Source organism: Bos taurus, chromosome 11, assembly GCF_002263795.3.
Source record: "Bos taurus isolate L1 Dominette 01449 registration number 42190680 breed Hereford chromosome 11, ARS-UCD2.0, whole genome shotgun sequence".
Taxonomy (NCBI): Eukaryota; Metazoa; Chordata; class Mammalia; order Artiodactyla; family Bovidae; genus Bos; species Bos taurus.
Window position 1 is genome coordinate 88,142,406 of NC_037338.1, and position 18,704 is coordinate 88,161,109.

An 18,704-nucleotide genomic window follows, 5' to 3' on the forward strand; every position below is an offset into this window, starting at 1 on the left:
TCCTCATGACCCTCAGCTTCCATGCTGAATCTGATTTGATTGGTTTAGAGGTACCTCTTCCTCCTCAAAGTCTTCTTGGATGGGTCATCTGGGTGCTCCTCACAGCTTCTCGTACCGAGGAGTTCTTTGCTTAAGAACTGACTCATTGGAAAAGACCCTGATGCTGGGAAAGATTGAAGGTGGGAGGAGAAGGGGACGACAGAGGATGAGATGTTGGATGGAATCACCAACTCAATGAACATGAGTTTGAGCAAGGTCCAGGAGTTGGTGATGGACAGGGAGGCCTGGCATGCTGCAGTCCATGGGGTCGCAAAGAGTCAGACGTGACTGAGCGACTGAATTGAAGATTTACTGAGTACCTACCAGGAGCTGAATATGAGCTACATTATACAGATACGATGGTGTGCAAAACAGGACCTGCCCCTGCCTTCATGGAGTTTATAATCTAGCAACTCAATGCCTGAAATAAACACAAATTAACTGTGACCACAGCCGGGGTCCAGGACTGAGCTTGACCTGCTTTTCTACTTGACCAGCTCTGTCTCGATATGGATGCTGTCTCGTAGGGTACCTACCAGGCCCCAGTGTCTGCTGAGCATGGAAATGTGGCTCAGGCACACCTTAAACTGATGCTGTTTTGGACATACTAGGTTAAGTAAAATATAAATAAAACTAATCTTACTGTTCTTTAATGTTCTCTTCTAAGGACAGACAAGGAGCAGCCACTGAAGTCTTCTTGGCAGAGGGCAGAGGGGAGGAGAAGGTCATGCGGACCCAGTAAGAACATGGATCTGGGCAGGCAGGGGAGTGGATTCAGGGAAAGCCCAACCAAAGGTGGCGGACTGGCCGGGCCCCACAGTGGGAAGGTCGAGGCAGGGCAGCAGACACGCTGGAAAGGTCTGCGAGTGGCCACTGAGATCTTCTCTCAACCAGGCTTCAACTCTCCAGCCGCTGGTCCTCCAAGAGAGTAATCTGTCCACGAAGGCTTTGGCTCGATCACACTGAGAAAAACGGGAACTTCAGTGTGGAAGGCTGACAGCAGGGGAAACAGGCTTTATCACAAGGTTAAACTCTGACATTCTCCTCCCAGGTTATACTGTGGGACACACCCTCTCTGATCAAAGTCTTGTAAAAATATGCCGCCCCATGGAATTCTCGCCTTGTCATTAAAGGGCCATGCTGTTTCCTGAACTCAGAAAAGAGCAGATAAGCAGTAACAGCTGCTTTTCCAGTCTGTTAGGAAGAGCCTGGAAGTAAAGGTGAGGTAGGCGGTAGAGGTAATTTTTAATTAAAATTACAAGAGGGAAATGCAATTACTGCCCCACTCAAAAACACACCCCTCATTATGGTGCATATTTACAGATAATTAAGGTTGAACTTAGAAGTTCAAGTGATAAAGACTTGAGTGCTGCAAAAAGCCTCTGTCATTTATATATAAAAACAGCACAGGAATCTTAGAACAAAAATAATAAAAATTTGAGAGTTTCAAGGAACCAAAAGCTTGTACCAACTGGGCTGAGATTTCTAACCAGATCACACCCTCACCCACACCCTGCCCTCTCTAAAATCTACACGAGCTCAGGAAAAGAGAAAAAAAAAAAGCTGTAATTACAACCAGAATTTGCATGTAAAAACTATAAACAAGCAAAAATCTAATAGACAATAGAGCCCTAAGCAGGCACCCTGCAACAGCCTACGTCTGGCCAAAGCTCATTAATTCTGAGGAGCCCGACCACAGCTGACCTTTAGTTTATAAAGCAAATTTCACAGAGTAAATTTATCACATAAACAAGGCTGTGGGGATGTGTCTCAGATATTTCAGAGGAAAATAAACAACTGTCTACAACCACTTTTAAGGCCTCTCTTTTGATCCCCTAAACTGTTGTATTAATAGCCACAGTTCTTATTTATTCACGGAAGCAGCTCTCGTCTGAGTCCATGGCTGGTCCAGGGCTGTGTGCAGCGTGGGAAAGGACATCTTCCCGGGAGGACGCACACACTTGTCCTTTTCAGACCAGGATGGCAGCCACTAGCCACAGGCGAATATTTAGAGTAAACTTACAGAGTCAATTCCTCAGCCTCGCTCCCTTTTCTCTGGAGCTCCCTCCGGTAGTGAACCAGAGACCATTTCCAAGCAGGTTGCCCTCGATGCTTCTTCTCTTCTCTGCGGGTCCCTCTGTGTGCCACCCTCCAGGGCTGCCCCATAAAACACTGGGAGCACTTAGGGGCCCACGCTCTCTTCCCTTGGTGAGCTTGGCACCAACATCACCGTGTGACACGCCCGTCTCCCCTGTTCCCAGGGCTGTACGGGGACCTCCATTCTGGCACAAAGGCACCCTGGTCCTGATGCTGGACTGCAGGACCACACCTCGAGGCTGTCTGAGGTGAGCCTCGGGCATCCGGGGTCGACAGGAATGTTCGCCCCTCAGTCTGTTTACAGGCGGCCATGAGCCAAAGATCTGTCCAATATGTGATGATGGGGTGATGCGGGATGCCAACTTTGAACCCCCGTTAAAAGAAAGGTTCATACATACATATATAAATGAATAAGAAAAAAAAAAAAGAAAGCGAGAGAAAGAAAAGTCATCCCTCCCAGAAGGAATTCCACTCTTCTCATTAGTAGACCTGCATTACCAAAAAACCATAAAGAAGGCTGAGCACTGAAGAACTGATGCTTTCGAACTGCGGTGCTGAAGAAGACCCTTAAGCACCCCTTCGACAGCAAGGAGATCAAACCAGTCAATCCTAAAGGAAATCAACCCTGAATATTCAAGGGAAGGGCTGATGTTGAAGCTGAAGCTCCAATACCTTGGCTACCTGATGCGAAAAACTGATTCGTTGGAAAAAGACTCTGATGCTGGGAAAGACCGAAGGCAAAAAGAGAAGAGGATGGCAGAGATTGAGATGATTAGATAGCATGACGGACTCAATGGACATGAATCTGAGTAAACTCCAGGAGATAGTGAAGGACAAGGGAGTCTAGCATGCTGCAGTTCAGAGTCACAAAGAGTCGGACACAATTTAGAGACTGAACAGCAACAACAAAACCAAAAGAACTACACTTCATCATCATCATTATTATATTTTGATTTTTATTAATAAAACATTTTTGTGGAAATTTATTTTATCTCTTATTATCTAAGCATGTACACAGTTTCCTCAATTTTGCCTCTGGGGCTGAAAAGGCTGAAATATTTACCATCTGGCCCTTTGCAGATAAACTCTGCTGACCCCTGACCTGTGGATCCACAGAAACGTTTCTCCAGCACCGTCAGGCGCCCTGCTGCTCCTGCCCTGACCTGGAGGCCCAGCTTCGTCCCCAGCTCCCTAAGGCCACAACTGGAGCCAGCAGGGGTGGCAATGGCCTGGCCTACTGTTGGAAACCAGAGATGCTGCCCCGGAGGACAGCGGACCACAGGCCTCCCCATTCAGGCCACGATCCAAGCCTGACCCATCTCCTGTCCCCTCAGTCCTTTCAAGAAGGACCAACTGGAGAGGAAACGACAGATTTGAAGGACAGAAGACCAAATAGCAAAACAAAACAATGCGCAGACCTGTGCCCTAAGGACAGCTTTGCCAAGAAAGGGTTGTACAGACATCGAGATGGCGGCTTTGCCTCATTGCACGTTTGACCTGCCTTCTGAAGTCACGGAGAACATTAATGACAGTGTCAAATATTTCCAGAAGCCTTTTGGGAAGCACAGAAATGCACTGTGGCCTGCAGGCTCGGTTTAAAGCAAGAGCAATAATGGATTGCCCTCCTCCTGGGAATAAAGCAGAGGCCAGGAGAATAGCAGGTGTCATGAAGAATAAAGATCAAATAAATAGCCAAGCTGGATCACAGCTGTGTGCAACGTGTGCGTGAGGACAAACCAGAAGGTCGAACTTTGGTGTTGCCTAACACAATCAAAGTTACTCATAGTATGTGAATATCTGCATTGGAAGATACGTACAAAGATGTTCGTGGCACACTTCCATGGAGCTGAAGACTTGGCAAAACCAAATGCCTATCAATGGGAAAATGGATGAACTGTCGTATATACATATATCAGAATGCTACACAGTGATGGAAACGAGCAAACTCTGCCCACACAGAACACAAATGAAAATTCACAGAAATATTAAAGAAGCAATTTGCAAAAGTAAATGCACAATACCATAAAAAAATTTTTAGATAGACAAAATTAGACTGTGTTCAGGGATTTAGATTATATTTAAGGGTGTAGATGTTACTGAGAAAAAATGGGAAAGAGCCACAAATGCCCAACTAGGGGGGTAACCTCACACACGATAGTGCCCTCCTAGGATCCAAGTCTAGACTTGTTAGGATGACTGATGCCAACTGGGTCACATAGCTGAAGCCATGAAGTGGAAAAGAACACAGACCATGTATAAAGACCCGGGATAACAAAGGAGAGCCCTGAGGGATGTGGGCTCAATAAGGCCCATGTAAGGCTGAAGGACCGAGTATCCACAGGCTCCCCATGGACCCTTCTCCTTGGAAAGTCAGCCCCCAACACAGGCCTTATCAGAATCACTAATGCAGAGAAACGGAAACAGATGATGTGAACCCAGCTTTATAAAAGTGCTCTCCATCCTGATTTTACTGGGGGGTGAGTTCTGGGAAATCTGAGGAGCTAAAAGGCAAAGGCGAATTTCGGAAAGAGAGCTACAACCCACCAAAAGCAAAGAGAGGCACCTGGCCCTGGTGCCCTGTTCCCGGACAGATGAGGGGGGGCGGGGCCCGGCCCGGTCCCCCAACACCTCCCACAGTGCTCTGCTCACAACAGAAGCGACCTTATCCCAGAAGGTGCCAGCACACCCCTGCAGGAAGCGGGGTGGGGAACAGGCGTGGACAGAAAAAGCAGCATGGGAGGCTGGGAGTGAGGTCAGCCTGGGGGCACAGGAGCAAGCCACACGAACGCCACGCTGTCAGCACAAACGGGGCAGGGGGGACTGGAGATGTCGTTTTGTTTCCGGGCCCCGTGTGCAGACAAGGAGCACAAAGTAAGACTTTGTTCTGCAAGCTAAGGAGCAAGCTTCCAGAACTGCACCCCCAACCCCGTGTGCTGACAGCTGGGCGTCCAGAGTTACAGAGTGGCCAGGGGAGCTTAGCAAGCTTCTACACGCACCTTTCCTAATGTTGGGAAATCATCGCTCTTGCACCCTGCTCCCTGGGCTTCGTTTTAAGCCCCTTCCTCTAAGCTCATCCAGGTGCAGGGGCACACCTGCCCAGACCATGGGTGTAACCAGTCTGGGGTTCCAGAATCTTCCAAGAGCCGAGGAGGGGTAGGCAGGGCCTAGTTCCACCATCGACTCCGGGCTTTTCCAGGGGAAGCTCAGAGAGAGGACCGCTATCTGGCCGTGTCTTGATCTTCCACTTCTCGGTTCCTGTTTCCCATCCCAAAGGCCTGGCACCCTGCCCTGTGATGAGGCAGGAAGGAGGGAGAAGGGAAACCCAGAAGGAGGAAGGAAGGAACCAGCCAGTTTGTTGAGGCCCCAGAGACACCTGCCACATACAGAGCCACCCTCACAGCAGCACGGCAGCGGGAGTTTTCCAGTGGGGAAAAGGAGGTGAAAATGCAAATCAGTACACATGCTCGCTGGACTCCTGTTGCACAGCCCAGCCCCGTGGGCGGATCACATGGCTGGTCACTGCTGGGACAGACCCAGGGCTGCACAGGGCCTCGTGGCTGCTTCGGGAGACCCGGCCCTGGTCCACTTAGGGTGAGAACAACAGGGGCCAAGGGGGCCAACTACTGGGAGTCCATGCCCCCCCACCAACCCTGCAGATGGCATGGAGGATACCTAGACCCCAGGACCCTGCACTCACAGCTGGGGTCTGGATGGGCTTGTTCCCCAGGGTGCTCCACCCCAGAACCTAAGGGTGGTCATCTGTAAGGAGTGATAGAGCTTGTACGAACACTGGGCAGACACTTGTGTAAGATGTGAAGCTGAGGTGCCCAGGGCATGAGGGCATCAAGCCTGCCCGAAGCCCTGGCGCTCCAAATGGGACTCCTGGCGCCAGGAAGCCTACAGGTGGGTAGACACCAGGGGCCCCCTGCTCCCTGCTCCGTTTAATCTCAGGAGCGTGCAGAACCCTTCAGGGGTGTGAGAGCTGAAAAGAGGGTGTGGGGGGAATTTACCATCAGCAACCCCAGCCTGGAACACGGCAGGGCTGCTTTACAGAAAAGGCATCAGATGAGTTCATCCAAAGAACAGAAACCTCTGCTACACACACACACAGTGGACGACGGCTTCCACCACGACGGAAAGCAAACTGAACCCAGCTGGGACCAGAGAGGAGGACCGCAGCGGGGCAGAGGGCCTCACCCTTTCTTCTCCCTCTGAACCACTCCACCCCCAGACGGCACTCTCTCACCCAGGAAGCGGGGCGGGGGGCGGGGGGGTAGCTGGGGAGTGGAGAGCGTAGCTTGGACAAAACCGCGGGACCGGCCAGGTCAGGGTGGAGGGAAAGGTAAGGTTTCAGAGGAGCCAGCAACTCGGCAGGAAGAGGCGGCCACAGAGCCAGGCGAGCTGGTGGGGTGCGGCTGGACCTGGGGGCAGGGACGGGCAGGAAGAGGCGGCCACAGAGCCAGGCGAGCTGGTGGGGTGCGGCTGGACCTGGGGGCAGGGACGGGCAGCCAAAGGCAAGAGCAGCTCTCGGCGGACTGAGGCGGCTGCCGGGGGTCTCAGAGCCTGCTTATTTTCAGCATCTGGGGATGTGAGTGTTTCTCCCCAAGGAAGGGCTTCAGACCATTCGTTTTACTTTCTTTGTTCTCTATCCAAAGAAAACTAAACCCCAGCTGACAGAGTCAGAGAGACAGAGCAAGAGACGGGTTCCCACAGCCCAGGGGAGAGGCCCCCTCCCGCCTGCAGGACCCCCGGTCAGTCCTCATTCTCCTCTCCACCCTCAACTCACCCCACCACCTGCCCCGCTCAGGACACACAGCCACTGCAGCTGCCATCCCAGATGATATAAAAGTAGATATCCTACATTTCTCGGACCAGAATGCTATCTGCTTTTAAAGCTAACATGTGAAGTATTTACTATCCCTCAAAAAAGCAAAGATACAAAATGCGTATTGTTTCTCAAGAAACCTGCAGAAGCTGCAAGTGTCCATAGACGTTCTACTAGTAGAAGCTGAGCAGCCACATCTACATTTATTACAGGGATAGGAATGATGGATTGTGCAAAACCAAGGGTGGGCGCAATGGCCGGGAAAAGGCATGGGCAGGCTCTGTCACCTACTCATATCATGGCCTGAGACAAGTCACTTCTCCTCTGAGGTCCCAGACAAAAGAGTCAACGAAACTACTGTCTTTAAGGCAGTTTGCATTTCACCTATCCATCTTTCCAAGGAGAGACTGTAAGTGCATTCAAATGCACCCGAAGTGAAGTCACTCAGTCATGTCCGAGTCTTTGCGACCCTGTGGACTGTAGCCTACCAGACTCCTCTGTCCATGGGATTCTCCAGGCAAGAATACTGGAGTGGGTTGCCATTTCCTTCTCCAGGGCATCTTCCTGACCCAGGGATCGAACCCGGGTTTCCTGCACTGCAGGCAGACACTTTACCCTCTGAGCCACCAGGGAAGCCAAACACACCTGACACAATGGATTAATTTTCCAGGGTGACTGAGAATCCTGCCCAAGGATCTCAACAGAATAGAGCCATCATTAATGCTGTGAATAATCAATCCTAATCCAAACGTACAAACAAATCCTTGGTAAGAGCAAAACTTAATTTTTAACTAAAAAATGTCGTATTTCCCTGGCTTGGACTTCTCAAAAGAGGAAGAAATGTCAAGTGTGTGTCAGTACAACTCATCAGAAGGTCAAGCTACCAACATGGAGATGTCGGCCAGCAGTCACCTTAGGGGTGGAGGTATTAATAAATCTCACACCTGCATGAGCTCTCAGTTCTTCAAGTACCTTCCAAAGGCCTTTAAGATCAACTCCTAGGGTCACTGGTTCCTCAATTACCTGAACTCCAGTGCAGTTCCAACACTATGGCCTCAGGCATCCGTCTGCCCCCCTGCCCACAGGCAACAGCACCCCCGGTCAGCATCTGAGCAGGGAGTGTCACCGGCTGTCTGACACTGGAGACAGCTCTCCTTCCAGTCCTTCCCTGAGGGCCATGTTCTACAGGCCACATGCAAACGTCTCCCTGTCGGTGCATGCCAAGCATACAGTCTGGCTCATTACAAAACACTGATGAGAGAAACTTGGTGAACTAGACAAGTTAATTAATGGGAAAAAAAAAGAAAATTAAGGAAAGGAGAAAACGAGAGATGCTGGCTTGCACTTCCTGTTCTTCAAGTCCCTCAGTTCAGCCCAGGCCCATCCGTGGTCCTGTCAGGTCACCCTTCCTTCCTGCCGGTTCCCTCGCTGGACCAGCCACAGTTAATCTCTCAGCCACAGCTTACTGCTTTCCAACCGTGTCTGGTGGCTATTTGTGGACTCGGTTTAGACAAAAACACACCATGCTGTATTTCTCCTCAGGGAACCAGGCAATGTCCCCACATCCTTTCAGACCAGCTGTGGGATAGGGTAACACTTCACACATTCTAAAGCGTGTTAAATGATTAAGACTGAGACCATGACCGCTGCCCAGGGCCCCGGGCCTGACATCCCCAGAGTCGTGCGTGGCACTGGGAGTTGCCAGGACTCCAGGGTTCTAGAAATGAGGATGCAATGAGACTGCCTGGCATTTCCTGACCCTTCCCCTGACCAACCATAGAGTCTGTGGTCAAACACTAACGGCTGAATTACGAGGAACAATCACCATGTGTGCAGCATACCCTGCAGATTACAGAATGCTAGTCAACAAACCTTAAATGCCCACTTGTGTCCGGCAGCAAGCTAAATGCTAGAAGTGATGAGGATGGATGGAGGTTCAGACCCAAGGAGAGAGACAACGTGTACTATTTCAGCTTCATAACAATCCCAGAGGTAGTTAATGTAGGTGTTACTTCCCTCATTTTATAGATAGTGAAAGTCTGAAGGCAGGAGGAGAAGGGGACAAAAGAGGATGAGATAGTTGGATGGCATCACCGACTCAATGGACATGAGTTTGAGCAAACTCTGGAAGATGGTGAAGGACAAGGAAGCCTGGCGTGCTGCAGTCCATGGGGTCACAAAGAGCTGGACACGCTGAGCGAATGACCAACAACAGACAGTGAAACTGAGGCTCAGGAGATGAAGTACATTTCCTCCGTAAGGAAACAGCACAGATGGGAGGAGCTGTAATTGGGGTGTGACCCCCAGCTTCTGCCTTCCCTCCCCCACGGCACCCAGCCTGACGGGCCCACACTCCCTTCACAGACCCCACGTAGAACCAGCCCAAACAAGAAACCAGAGGTTGGCAGAGGGCTTCCAGGGCGCGTCCTCTGTGACCAGGGCCCCCGGGGAGGTCCTGGCCTCCTCTGAAGGAGCAGGGCGGCCAACTCCACTCGGCCCTCGGAGGCAGGCCGCCGGCGGGACTCAGCACACCCTCGGTGTCCACTCTCTGGGCCTCATGGTACCACTGGTGCTGCACCACCCCGCAAAGGCCCAGTGGGCAGGCACGTGACACCTGTGATTTCCTCCCAGGGGTTCTCCCCATGACCTCAGCAAGGCGCTTCTAGGGCACACTGCCGGCAGGCCCCCAGGGAGTGCGCGTGGCAGACACAGCCTACGACATCCCTGCAAACCCCTCCCCATCTGAGCACAAGGCAAGCCTGAGTGTGTGGTTCAAGTGTATAACTACGTAACCCTATAGATGCCACAACCATCACAGACATGAAAATTGCTACGTGCGGAAAGCTCTGCCGCCCACTTTGGAGACCCAGGGGCAGATGGAGTAGACAGAGAGAGCGTTAAAGGGCAGGGTGAAGCCACAGACCTGCTGTGCAGGCCAAGTTCATGCCAGGTTCATGCCACATTTAAAGTGCTCTCAGAGCAGGATGTTGAGCCCGAAACCTCAAGCAGAAGAACAAGGCATTAGGCCCCCATCGGCCGTAAAGAGGGAAGAAACCTGGGTCACGCAGGACACCCCGGGGCCAACCTGGCTCCACCACTAACTGTCTGTGTGGCCTTGGCCAACGGTCAGCTTCTCAGCCCTGGCCTGGGCTGGCTCATCGGAAAACTCGCCACTGTCCACAGGAATGCTAGCGTGGAGTTTTTTCTAGACTTAAATTCCAGGAGTCTATGCCTCTATGCACATGGGAGTGGATAGATCACAAAGAACGGCATTATTTAACACAAACTTCATCCCTGGATTCAGGGTCCCTGACCATAAGGGACTTCCAATCTAACTGAAATACACAACCTACACGTTAAATGGTCCAGGAAAATTCACCAGGTAACTGACTAGCAGACATCGGGGGGTGTTACGGCTAGAATCAGTGAATTCCAGGGAAACAGAGCAAATTCCCATACCTACCAATCACCCGCAACTGACGCCTTCTGCTCAGCGTGCTATGAATTCTCCTGGGAACCCTCTGAGCTGGGGGCATTACCCTTGTTTCAGAGAAGAAGAAACTGAGGCTCAAACAATTATCTCTCACTGGGTCACCTAGCAAGTAGGTGGCAGAAGTCACCAAGAGTCACACCCTCGACTGTGACTCCACAGCCCACTGTCTAACATTTCCTCATATTTGAAAACTAAGAGTTCTACATAAATTGATTATCTGGGGGGAAAAAATAACATGGAAAAAACCAAAAGTTTTTTTTTTTTTAACTAAAAAAAAAAGTTTTAGCTTTAAAACTTCAAAAAATAAACTTATAAAACTTAAAAAAAAAAAAAAAAAAAACTTATCTTGGTTGGAAATCCCAGAGAAACAAATTTTCTATTGTCCTGTTTTCTTAAATAGAGAATGGAGCACAATTCTGCTTAATGCTCAGGCTCGCTGGGAGCACCAAGACCACCTGGCCTGTAACACCTGGACGGTCCATGTGGGAAGTAGGGCCACCGGGCACCACGCCACAGCCCCGCCCGCGCGCCGCGTCCTCTCTGTCCTCGGCCACCATCCTCCCCCTCTGGGCCAGCCTAGACTCCAGGGCGGCTGAGCCGAGGCCTCTTCTGTTGACTTCCAGTTCCTGGACCTGTTTCAGGCAGCCGGGGCTGCTAAGTGTCTGACCCCTAGATATGTGGGGCAAGACTGAGCCTAAGAGCTGGGGGACATGTCACAGAAAGGTAATCACAGACAGAGAGAGCGAGAATGTGTGTGTGTGTGTGAGAGAGTGTGTGTGTGAGAGTTTGTGTGTGTGTGAGAGAGTGTGTGCGTGTGTGAGTCTGTGTGTGTGTGTCAGAGTGTGTGTATGAGAAACTGTGCATGTGTGTGTGTGAAAGAGTGTGTGTGAGAGTGTGTAAAAGAGTGTGTGTATGTGTGTGTGAGAGTGAATGTGTGTGTGACAAAGTGTGTGTGTAAGAGTGAGTGTGTGTGTGTGAGTGAATGTGTGTGTGAGTATGTGAGTGTGAGTGTGTGAGATATAGTGTGTAAGAGAGTATGTATGTGTGAATGTGTGAGTATGCGAGTGTGTGTGTGAGAGAGTGTGTGTGTGAGTGTGAGAGTGTGTGTGAGAGTGAGTGTGAGAGTGTGTGAGTGTGAGTGAGTGTGTGTCCATGTGCCTGTGTGGAGTGGAGGGGGGACCATTTCCGATCAGCCCAGCTGAGCGCCAGGTTTTAACCTGAGGACACCTGCCGCGTGCAGTGAGGAGGAGAGAGACCAGGCGAGGACGGGCACTGCTGGCACGTGCAGCAGTAACAGGAACGGCGCCCACGCCCCGAGCACCTGCTCTGTGCCTGCTGCTGGCCCTTGTGCTCTCGGACACCATTTCATTTAACGACTGACTTAGCACCATTCCCAAACTGTAGAATGAGGACACTGAGGGCCAGACTGAGCTTTTAAGACGGATGACACACAAGACAGCGAGCAGTGGGGGTGAGCTCTGAACCCGGGAACACAAATGCCAGTGCTCCCCCTCCCAGGTTCCTTCCGCCTCTCACGCTCCCTTAAAGACCCTTCTCACAGAAAGTGAAAGTGAAGTCACTCAGTCGTGTCTGACTCCGCAACCCTGTGGACTGTAGCCCACCAGGCTCCTCCATCCATGGGATTCTCCAGGCCAGAACACTGGAGTGGGTTGCCATTTCCTTCTCCAGGGGATCGTCCCAAGCCAGGGACCGAACCTGGGTCTCCTGCATTGCAGGCAGACGCTTTTAAAGTCTGAGCCACCAGGGAAGCAGCCAGCAAACCCACAGAAGCACACGAATCAAAAAGCGACAGGAGCACCTGAGGAATAAGGTCCCTGAGGCTGATGTTCTATCAGGGAGGCAAACGGCTAAACCATCAATCACCTGGAGCACAGGAGGACAGGGGACCATCTGAGACTCCCCACCTGAGGCACCTGGTGATGTGGAACTGTGCGGAGATGGTGCCTCTCCCCCAAAGCATAAGGTGGTGGCAAAAGGTACTCGGTCCTATCCAACTCTTTGCAACCACTTGAACAGTAGCCTGCCAGGCTCCTCTGTCCACGAATTCTCCAGGCCAGAATACTGGACTGGGTAGCCATTCCCTTCTCCTTAGGATCTTCCCAACCCAGGGTTCGAACCCAGGTCTCTTGCATGGTAGGCAGATTCTTTACCATCTGAGCCACCAGGGAAGCTCAAAGCACAAGGAGGTCTCCCCCAGCTGACAGCAGAGACTTCAGCCTCATCAAGGCTCCCAGCGGCTGCCTCCTCAACACCCGGCCCCTGCAGCCTGTGGCATCAAAACTCGAGAACAGATGAACTGCTGCCAGGCAAAGAGCTGTCTCCTCAATGAAACCCCCACTGGCTGACGGTTCTGCACACGCCACTTGCACACCAGGCCTTCCCGGGGACAAGCGTTTCCCACACAGGGGTGCCACGGTGGCTGAATGACTGGGATGCAGAGGAAGGATCAAGAACAAGGGGGACGGAGGAGCGAGGAAGGCACGCTGTACTGAAGATTACTGAATTGCAGGCATTTTCGCTTAAAACAATTCTGGACCCAGGATGAAACCTTACATACAGCTGAAGGATTAAAAGTTTCACACCGCTCACCTGCTCAGCAGCATCTGGGTTACTGAAAAGATACGTACACCTTGAACAGTGATTAAATCGCCTATCCTAAATGAGCAGGGAGGGTGAGTCTGAAGAGACTTAGAGAGAATCCCATCCAATTTTTTTGCTCACAAATGGAAAGTGTTGTCCAAAGTCAAGCAGTTTCTGGGGAGCAGACCCACAGCCCCCAGTCCAGAGCTCCATCCTGGCCCCAGGACACAACCCTGTGGTCCTTTCACTAAACTTAAATAACCATCTCCTCCACACACTACTTGTATTAATACGTTCTATCAGCGAGTCAAAGGTGGGGCTCACTCTTCTTGCACCTGGGCCCCAACCATCAATATTTATTGCGACCCCGGTCATATCTCTGGCTTTGTTCAGAGCACCAGGGAGCTGACGGCAAACAGAAACGAAGTCTCTGGACTTTTCCCGGTGGTCCAGTGGTTAGGAATCCACCAGCCAATGCACGGTACATATTCAATTCCTGGTCTGGGAACTAAGGTCCCAAGTGCCTCAGGGCAGCTAAGCTCGTGCACCACAGTAACGGAAGCCTGTGCTCCTAGAGCCCAGGTGCTCTGCAACAAGAGAAGCCGCCGATGGGAGGCCCACGCACCACAAGTAGAGAGTAGCCCCCACTCACAGCAACTAGAGAAAACCCATGCGCAGCAGCAAAGATCCAACACAGCCAAAAATAAATAACTAAAAATCAGAGAACAAGAAACAAAGTCTCTACACCCTTGGAGGGTCCAGAGTCACCCCAGTAGACACAGAAAGCGATACACGCGGGCACGACGCATCAAATACAGGCAACTGCAAAGCAAGAGCATCACTGGGCTCCCCAAGGCAGGGCCTCCTGTGTCCTCTGCTCACTGCTGGTGCACAGCTCCCCAGGAATACACAACAGTGAAGAGCGTTTCGTCCAGACAGGGAAGTCAGGAAGATGTGATACTCGAGCAACATGTGCAAAAAGACGTAGCAACTGTGTTACAGGACATAATTGCCATTACTTCAAAAAATGCCCCAATATAAATGTATGGCTCATCTTTTAGGGCTTGTGTTTACAGAATGCTCCACACTGAGCATGGTGAGTGACCGAGCAGGCCCAGGATACACTGACTGGTCCTGTAGGCCAGCTCTGGTTCAGGCAGTACCATCCCCTCAACCTGAGATGTCAAGGAGTTGCAGCAGCAGCACAACCACCCCAGAGTCATCAAAGATCTAAGAAAAAACATTGTCCCCAACAGAGGCAGTACTAGTCTTTCTCAGACCAGAAGCTTTTGTCCAGGAGGATTCCTGCTCTTTGTATGAAAATCAACCCTAGTTCCCAGAATTTCTATTAATAACAATAACAACATCATCACCACCTAAGTACTGAATCCTGACCACAGCTGCACACTGGAAGAGACACGTGACACGCATTACGACCTTGAGCCTCCTGAGCCTTGCTTGAGTCTGCAGTGAAAGTGAAAGGGAAGCCGCTCAGACATGTCCGACTCTTTGTGACCCCAAGGACTGCAGCCCACCAGCCTCCTCCATCCATGGGATTCTCCAGGCAAGGATACTGGAGTGGGTTCCCATTTCCTTCTCCAGGGGATCTTCCCGACCCAGGGATTGAATCCGGGTCTCCCACACTGCAGACAGACTCTTTACCGTCTGAGCCACCAGGGAAGCCCTACAGTCTGCAGACTGGGAGACAAAGGAAACTGCCCCAGCCACACCTACAATGAGAGGTGGAAGCTAACATCCTTCCTGGGCCTGTATGTTTTCTGTCTTGACCTTCTACATCACAGTTAAGTATCCACTTGAAGTCCAGCTCCTTCTTCTTTCTCAAAACTGCCTTGGTTGTTCGGGGTCTTTTGTGTTTCCATACAAATTGTGAATTTTTTTGTTTTAGTTCTGTGAAAAATACCAATCCAAGAACATGGTGCATCTCTCCATCTGTTTGTGTCATCTTTGATTTCTTTCATCGTCTTATAGTTTCCTGCATACAGGTCCTTTGTCTCTTTAGGCAGGTCTATTCCTAGGTATTTTATTCTTTTTGCTGCAGTGGGGAATGGGGCTGTTTCGTTATAACTTCTCTTTCTGAGTTTTCATTGTTATTGTAGAGGAAAGCAAGGGATTTCTGGGTATTAATTTTATATCCTGCAACTTCACTATATTCATTGATTAACTCTAGTAATTTTCTTAATCCTAATCTTAGTGGCTTCTTAAAACCTCATTAGCTTCAAATTCTTTAATGATAAACCTATGTACATTTTCCACTAATTCCCAAAAGCAGACTTCATATACATGTTTCATAAAAACTAACACACATGCACCACTTTTCATTTTGGGGAACAAAGTCTGCTGGCTATTTTTACCACATTATTTCCAGATTATACCTCTCTGTCCCTTACAGCTAGACTGTGAGCCTTGCAAGGTCCATGTTTATACAATTCTCAGCAATTAGCACAGAATACAATCAAATTGCTTGATGAGTAAATGAACAAGTGAATGAGTGAACAAATACACACCAGAGTGACCTACCTACCCATTCATTCTGCCTCCAATTACTCCATCTACAAACGTGACAAGCTTCCATTTCTCCAAGTGGACCCTACCTCCCTGAAAAATAGAGTATATCTTTGGTTTTCCACCTAACTAGATCTTGAAAGTATTTTAATTAAAATTCATCTGCATGACACAGTAAGCAGATGCTTTTTAAAAAAATATCATTTCAACAGTTCCTTTTCTGATTTAGTCACATTTTCCATTTGAGTTCCTTTACCAACTGTGATTATAATCTGTGAACAAAAATGTGCATGGTAGAATTTTTCAAGGCTCACTGGGGCAAAACATTCCTGTTGATGGAAGTCAAAGTACAAACTTTTATTAATCCATATGCCTTTTCTCCATTATACCTGAAGTCATTACTGAGGGTATAATAAAGCCAGAATAAAGAAAATACACAAGGCCACTTATGTATCTTGTATGAGCAAAAATTTGATTTTTATGTTACTGGGCCTCAGTTATATCCAAGCAACGAATACTCTCCAAGCTCTCATATCTAATGGTCTGAAAACATGTAAAGTCTCATCTGACAATCGTTACACAATCAAAAGCTGCTTCCCCAATATCATGCTGCCCTGCAGAGGGCAATTCTCCTCCATAAAAGAGGTAGGAAAAGAAAGAAAAGTTGAAACAGAAAAGGAAACAGGAAAAAAAAGATAATAAGATGGTGATCAGCTGTGAATTCTCTCTTTGAATCGACCCTGGAACTACAAGGAGACACAGGCCTTTGGATCCTCTTCTAACAATGATCTTTGTTATTGTTGGTTAGTTGCTAAGTCGTGTCCAACTCTTTGTAACCCCATGGACTATAGCCAGCGAGGCTCCTCTGTCCATGAGATTTCCCAGGCAAGAATACTGGAGTGGGTTGCCAATGCCCTCCTCCAGGGGATCTTCCCCACCCAGGGAACAAACCCGTATCTCCTGCACTGCAGGTGGATTCTTTACCACTGAGCCACTGGGGAAGGCCAACAGTGATCTAGCCACCAGCTATTCTCTCCAAAGGCTTCAAACAGAAGGCTCAGAAAACAGGAGCCAGGCTCTGTTCAACACAAGATGTTCATTCCAGGTCAGGCTGCAAGACTGTCAAGCACCCATCACCACCATACTGGACACAGCTGCTACAGAGCTGGGACTGGTCACCATCTGTTAGCATCCAGCCTCCTAAGGTCTGATCCTCCCAGAAGGAAAGACTTAGAAAAGCAGATCTCCAGAGGTTACTGTAAAACCTTGGTGCTTTGATTCAGCAAACATATTTACCTTGCCTGACCCATGTGTTGGCAGTGGGTTGCGTGCTGGAAGGGCACTTGACAGTCTCAACCAGGGACTGAGCCTGCACTTCCCAAGATCCAGGCCAGAGCAGATTTTATTTGTAAACCACCAAAACAGGCTCCCATGAGATCCCAGCCCAAACACAACACCCATCACTACTGTCCGGCCAAAAAAATAACGTTCATTCCAGCATAGAACATAGACCTCTCACCTCACTTCCAAGACAAGAAACACACACACACTAAACCCCTGTGAAATACCCTTTGTACCTTCATCTCCTTTGTTTCATACAAAGAAACTAGGGCTAAACAAGATAAACCACCTTGCCCAGAAGTACAGAACTAACGGCAGAATCAGGCTTGAAATTCACACATGTCTGTCCAGTAACAAAGTTCTCAATCAGTGTAATAAGTGGCCTGAAACATTAAACTTATTTGGACTTGAACACATGCCACCAGGGAATTCTGTGTCTGCCAGCCCTCAACCCTGTTTGTGCCTGTTGAACTCATCCTTTGAGGACTTTCTCTCATCTCCCTTTCCGTGTTTTAGCAGGATGTCTGGCATGATGTAGGTGCTTAGTAAATGTTGACTGTGTCCACAATGGGAAAATTATGGGACACTTCGCTGTGAAGGCATGAGCATTTACTTAAATCAGTTTCATTTTCAAGTACGTATATATATAGCCAACTCCAATTGTGTATAAGGAACTCATAATCAAACCGTAGCTTAGCATACACAGGGGCAATAGGTAGGTGATGGCTTACCAGAAAACCTTTCACTGAAAACTATTAGGCAAGTAAAGAATGTTTTACATGCCAACAGTTCAACCCAAATTCTACAGTACCAACATCGCTGCTTAATATTAATAAAATATGCTCCTGGACACACGCTGACAGAGGCATAAAAAAACAAAGTTACGTTTACTAAAGAGGGAAAAGAGGTGGAGGAGGGATGAAGTAGAAGTTAGGGACTAGCAGATATACAAACTACTATATATAGAACAGATAAACAAGGTCCTACTGTATAGCACAGAGAATTATATTCAATATCTTATAATAAACCATAATGGAAGAGAAAAAAATCAGAAAATGAAGTGCAGCTAATCCTCAAATCCCAATATGACACAAAATCTGTGCTTACCCTACACATAAGGCTTCCATACCAAAGGGTAGTACAGCATTAAAAATGTAATGGAACTCACCACTTTTTAACAAGCTAAAAAAGGAAAACCATATGGTCATTTCAATCGATGCAGAAAAAGCATCTGACAAAATTAAACACCCATTCATGTCGGAAAATCCTCAGCAAACCAGAAACAGAAGACAACCTGATAATGGGCTTACAGAAGATGCCTGCGGCTACGTAATGCTTCACAGTGAAAGAATGAACGCTTTCCCCGTAAGATCAGGAGCGAGCCAGAGATGCCCACTCCCCCCGCTGATGTTGCACTGGAGCACCCAGGAGTGCAGTAAAGCAGGAAAAAAAACAAGACAAACAGTAACGGAAGGAGGTAACACTTGCTATTCACAGATGACATGATCATCTGAGCAGAAAATGCTAAGGAACCTACAAAAAAGCTACAAGAACCACCAATACCTTAATCTGAAACAGGAGGAAACTTTTGCAGAGGTGATAGAAGTTTTGCATCGTAATTGTGGTGCCGATTACATGACTATCTGTCAGCGTTCACTGAATTGTTCTCTTAAAGGTGGTACATTTTACTACATGTAAATCACATCAGGATAAAGCTGACCACAACAGGAAACACTCAGCCACTCCTTGCTTGCAGGCTGCAGGCCTGCACCCTCCTCCCCACTG

General features: G+C 49.1%; 1 protein-coding gene across 3 annotated transcripts in view; it reads right to left on the reverse strand.

Annotated features, from left to right (window-relative positions):
• ASAP2 (ArfGAP with SH3 domain, ankyrin repeat and PH domain 2) overlaps window positions 1-18,704 on the reverse strand; it is a 158,156-nt gene that overhangs the window by 112,953 nt on the left and 26,499 nt on the right. The window contains exon 1 of one of the 3 annotated variants that reach the window (XM_059891824.1): window positions 683-1,200. The exons of the other annotated variants lie outside the window; for them this stretch is intronic. The gene's annotated coding sequence lies outside the window, so the exon portion shown is untranslated. Of the gene's footprint in view, window positions 1-682; window positions 1,201-18,704 lie in introns of those variants that run through there. 3 annotated transcript variants of the gene reach the window in all.